Raw genomic sequence first — 6,000 nt, 5'->3', positions numbered from 1 at the left:
AGCACCTACAATGAACACTTTCAAGAACAAATTGGATGCTTGTCTTGCTGGGATCCTATGACCCCAGCTGACTTCCTGCCCTTTGGGCGGGGGGCTGGACTCGATGATTTTCCAAGGTCCCTTCCAGCCCTAATGTCTATGAAATCTAAATCTATGAAATCTATGAAATTTTTAGCTGGCCAATGCTAAGCAGCTGCTGAAAACTGGGCTGCTTTAAGGTTTCTCAAGTTGGGCCCCCAAATAAAAGTTTGTTCCTCTGTCTTCTGTCTCCATAGTAATAAAACTCAGCACCCAAGCTACAAGTCAGGTATCTACCATGTCTCCGGTATCTATCAAGATATCGTCCATGTATCATCTGTTTACCATGAGCCCAGATTGCTTTTTCTTCTAGACCAATGCAGGTCCAACCTGGATACCTGACACATGGAAGAGATCAAATTTTAGCCATTTTTTAAAATGAAATCCTCATATTTACCCAAGGAGGAAGCAACTACGTCCGCTTGTAACCTGAGATATTGCTCCCGGCTTTGTTCAAGCTAATTTGCATCATCACAGAACCTCACAAGAGAGGCGAGGTATCCAGGTTGTAGCCACATTGGTCTAGAGGAAAAGGCAATCAGGACTTGTAATAGAGATGATATCCTTTATTAGACCAACAAGATTTTTGCAAAAAAATGTATTTGATTGCAAGCTTTTGGGCTTTTTAAGACTCTTTGACAGCTAAGACCTGCCTGCCCAGAGGAATTTTCCATCTATTGATGCCTCTATGAAATCTTATGAAATATGAACTTTCATTTCTACCCAGGAGAACTTTTACACTCTTTTCTCCAATGCCTGATGAAGGGTGTTTGCACCTGAAAGCTTGCAATTAAAGATTTTTTTTGGCAAAAATCTTGTTGGTCTAATAAAGGACATCACCTCTACCATGAGCCCAGATTGCTTTTTCCTCTAAACCAATATGGCTACAACCTGGATACCTGACACATGGAAGAGACTGAATTTTAGCTTATTTTTTAAATGAAATCTTCATATTTTCCCAAGGAAGAAGCAACTATAAGCACCTGAAACCTGAGATACTGCTCCTGCCTTTGTTTTGTTCTCCATCTTCTGTCTCCATCATAATAATACTCAGCACCCAGGCTCCAAGTCACATGGACTTTCAAAGGCACCTGGCAACAAGTCTCCTAGTTATGCTTCCCAAAAACAGGAGTGACATCAATGCTTTTGAAAATGCCACCTGTTGTCTCGGCACCATGGCTGTATCAGGTAGCAGAGGCCTTTAACACTGGGATTATAGCTCTCTTTTGGCTACATTCCTATATTTTGTTTTCTGCACTGGATTGTCTTTAAGCTTTCTCATGGAAGGCCAAGCTGAGAGAGCAATGACAGGGCAGCAGTTAAGGCACTACCTAACAGTCTGAGACCTGCATTCAAGTGCCTCCATGTCCTCCAGAAATTTCCTGTGTGACCATGACCATGGCCAAGTTGCTTAGCCTCTCAGTTCCCATTCTATAAAATGAAACAATGGGGCCAATTTTTTTGGCAGGCGTGCCACAAAGTAAGCCCTGTGCCCCCCCGAGCACTACTCTAGTCCCCTTCCTCTGCCTGATCTGCCACTCTGTTCTCTGCTTCCTGCCCTGTGCTCCCTGCCTGATCTGCTGCTCTGCTTTTTGCTTCCTGCCCTATCTACCACTTGCTGCCTGCCTCCACCCCGATCTGCCATGTGTCACACACACAGGTTGCCTTTGCCACTTGTGACGTGTGTGCTGTAGATTGGCCACTCCTACTGTAAAGCACAGGTGATAGCACCTTACTTCCTCACCCAGGTGCTGAAATGCTATGGTAATGGCACATCTCTTACAGAGACAGTGCAAGGCTTAGCAATTTTCTTGCTGTTGATTATTGTATCTCGGGGTATGGTTATACTGCATTGTGGTATAGACATCTCTGACCCAGCTTTCATCCAGATACCTCAGGTCCTACTAGCAATTAGGGCTGTGCAAAGCTTTGGGTGCTGATTTGATTCGGAGGAGATTCAGCCAGATTCAGTGGCTGAATCTCCAAATCTGAATCAAATCAGGAGACTAGTAAAAAGGTCCAAATCAATTTGACGGTCTGTGAATTGATTCAGAAAAGATTCGGAGAGCTTTGGAGATTCGGGCAGCCCCCGCTCACTGCCGCTGGGAGCTGGACCCAGACTCTGTGCCAGTAAGTAGGGGGCGGAGGGGGTTGGAGAAGGGGGGAGGGGACCATGGGGGGACACCCATCAGGCCACATCCCCTGCCAAGCCCTCCTGAGTGCCTGCCAAACCCCGCCTGCTCTCCCAGCCCCTCGTGGCTGTCCTGCCTGGCCCCAGCTCCTGGCTCTTTAAACAAAGCAAAAAATAAAAAAGCTCCACATGCACCGGCTATTGTAGCGGCCATCAGGGCTTCTGGGGGCTCATGGCAGAGCCCCACAGGCAGCTTGGGGCAGTGGGGGGGTAGCAGAAATCATCCTGTTCCCCTCCCCCCCCCCCCGGCCTGGCAGGAGCTGGTAAGTTCACAGCTTTTTTTTTTTTTTTTTTTAAGAGCTGAGAGCTGGGGCCAGGCAGGGCAGCCATCAGTGGGGAGGGTGCACAGTGTCTTGCAACAGAAGGTTAGAGCACCACTGATACTGCTGGTAGAGTCCTCCTAGGACTTGGTGTACAGCAAAATAGTGTGTTATTCCTGTGTGAGAGGCTGAAGTGTTGAGTGATAACAAGGATTATATTTGCCACAAGAATCTTACTGAGTTGCATTGGCTAAAGACTTCAGGTTTTTCTTAACTGATAAAGGAGAGAGGAACTTAACAGATGCTTTCATGAATGGGACTGATAATAAGGCATTGGTATAGGGCCAAAAAGTCTAAAAACTGGGAGCTTACAGTGGTGGGGAATTCAGGGTGAACTTTTCCAACAATGTTGCTGTCTTTCTGGGCCCTGCAAAGGCGTTCATGAAAAAATGAACAGACACCGAGACCTGGAGAATTTACACTTCAAACTTAATTATGTAAGAGGTTCAAAACACATGCTCGCACACATATATATGTGAGCATACACACATGATGCTATGTTGTCATAGCAATGCGCTACAGCGACATAACATCCATGGGCATCTACATATCACCAGCAGCTACTTCGCCGTAGCAATGTGCTCCCTCGGTATAGCGTACCACTAGGGCGAAGTAACTGTGCACCACGCGTTTGGTGTAGCATGGGCTGTTTCTGTGCCCCGATTTAGTACTTCCAAAAAGAAGTACTAAATCGGAAGCACTATTCCAAATCTCCAAAAGGAAGTGCTAAATCATGGCACAGTAACAACGTCGCCATAGTGACACGTGTAGATGTGCCCAGTATGTATAATGTTTGTGAGTGTGTGTGTGTGTCTGTGTGTGTGTGTACCTGTATATGTACACACTATTGCTGCATCGGGTCAATATAATGAACACAGCAAGGCATTGTTGAGAAGGAAGGAAGGAAGAAAAATGCAGACAGTTTAGTAGACAAGATGGCATGGTGCTAAAGTCACTATCCAGTATTCCTTCCTTGGAAACCTCCCATGTTCTTCACAGAAGTTGCAATTAAGCACAAAAAAAAGGCTCCAGTGCTGAGGAAGAGGTTGCTTCAAGTCAGGACTGGTCATTTGCCAGAGATGGGGCAGTGTGTGGTGAACTGCCCCAGTATTTAAGAAATGAGTCGGGAGGCCAGTGCTCATTGTCAGCCACAGGTCAGATAATACCAGTTCGTTTCCTGTCCTTGGCCTTGGAATGCAGGTCAGGTTAGCAACTTGTCCAGAATGGAAAGAAGTAGCCTGTTAAATGTGTAAAACCTCATTTTTTCACCCCTGCTATCTATCCCAAGGGTGAGCAGCAGCAAGGGCATCTCAAAGTCAGGGCAAATGAATGTGTATGTGTGAGCTCTACCAGGCAAACATCCACATGGGTAATTCTCCCCAGCTGAGTAGCCCCATGGGATACTTGAGTTTGTGGTTCTGGTAGGGCTGGGCCCCAGGTGAGCAACTCACCTTTTCAGCTTGTAGCAGCAGGCTCACCTGGCCGTTCAAAAGGTTTTCAGTGTGGCTGGCCCAAGACCAGTGGCTGCGAACACTTGAATTTCAACTCAGTTAATGGGTGAGGGTTTAAGGGTATTGAGGATAATGAACAGCTGATCCTAGGAATGAGAAAGCAGGTTCATTGCAGAACGCTTTCAGATGATTTTCACCGGGATGAAACGCACATGATATTATGGGTGGGATTCCAGAGCCCGGAAGCATCACCTAAATCAGGACCCCCAGAGCACTGGAGGCTGTGAACCTGGTGAGACAGTTTCATCCCTGAGAAATTAAATCTCTAAAAAGACATTTAGAATACACATCCTTGTTAATTAGCAAGGAGCCAGGGGAGGGGCACGCTGAAGTGCTTTGGGTTAGAGTACAAGGCAGTCGAGGGGAAAGGGACTTAACGGTGGGAGGCTACTACAGACCTCCCAACCAGGGAGAAGAGCTTGACCAGGAACTCTTGGGTCAGCTCACAGAGGTAGTGAAGGCTAAGGATGTGGTAGCCATGGGGGACCTGAACTTCCCCGACATCTGCTGGGAGGAGCAGTCAGCCAGGTCTGACCGCTCACGTCGGTTCTCGGCCAGAGTGCAGGACCTCCATCTAACCCAGGAGGTGCACAGCCCCACCAGGGGAGATGCCTTGTTGGACCTAGTGCTGGCCACAGGTGATGGCCTGGTGAGGGGGCTGCAGGTGCTTGACCACCTGGGCAACAGCGATCATCACCTGCTGGGACTCACCATCCAGCGCAAGGTGGCAAAGGCATGCAGTAAGGCAGCGGCCCTAGATTTTAGGAGGGCAGACTTCAACGAGCTAAGGAGGATAGTTGGAGAAGCGCTGAGGTCCCAGAGGGGAGGGGAGCCAGGTGTCCAAGGAGAGTGGTCGCTCCTTAAGGAGACGATCCCCAAGCCCAAAGGAAGGTAATCCCAACAAGGATCAAAGGGAGCAGGAGAGCACACAAGCCTCTGTGGCTCACCAAAAGCATCCGGGAATGTCTCCTTGCTAAAAAGGAGGCTTACACCCAATGGAAAGAAGGGGTCATCACCAGGGAGGACTATTCTGCAGTCGCTCGGGGATGTAGGGGGGTAGTTAGGAAGGCCAAGGCAGAGATGGAACTGGGACTAGCTTCCCAGATTAAGGACAATAAGAAGTCTTTTTTTAAATACATAGGGGGTAAAAAGAAGGCCCCGGGTAATGTGGGGCCCTTGCAGGACGCGTTGGGAAATTTGGTCATCACACCAGACGGCAAAGCTAACTTGTTTAATGATTTCTTTGCCTCCGTCTTCCTAAGTAGGGACCAGAACAGCCGCCTCCCTGCTGGGCCCCCCTCGGGCCCCGGGGGAGGCACACCTGGGCCACGTGTTAGCGAGGATTTAGTTAGGGAGCTTCTGGAGGGGTTGGATGTATTCAAGTCAGCCGGCCCGGATGATCTCCACCCTAGAGTTCTAAAGGAACTGGCCGAGGTCATTGCAAGTCCCCTGGCACGGCTTTACAAGCACTCGTGGTGCTCTGGTGAGGTACCGGAGGACTGGAAGAGGGCCAACGTGGTTCCCATCTTCAAAAAAGGCAGGAAGGAGGACCCGGGAAACTATAGGCCGGTTAGTCTTACCTCGATCCTAGGCAAACTGTTCGAGAAAATTATGCAGGCACACATCCAGGAGGGGCCAGCAGGGGACTGCATGCTTAGGGGCAACCAACACGGGTTCATCAGTGGCAGGTCCTGTCAGACCAACCTGGTGGCCTTTTACGACCAGATCACCAGATCATTAGATGCAGGGGCAGCAGTGGACATCGTCTTCCTGGACTTCCAGAAGGCTTTCGACACTGTCTCTCACCCCGTTCTCATTAAGAAACTGGGGGGCTGTGGTGTCGACACCCACACAGTCAAATGGGTCGCCAACTGGCTGGTGGGCCGCACCCAGAGGGGGG

This window comes from Crocodylus siamensis, chromosome 6 (genome assembly GCF_052110815.1).
Source record: "Crocodylus siamensis isolate JL-2025a chromosome 6, ASM5211081v1, whole genome shotgun sequence".
Lineage (NCBI taxonomy): Eukaryota > Metazoa > Chordata > Crocodylia > Crocodylidae > Crocodylus > Crocodylus siamensis.
Note: the sequence above shows the minus strand (reverse complement) of the source record.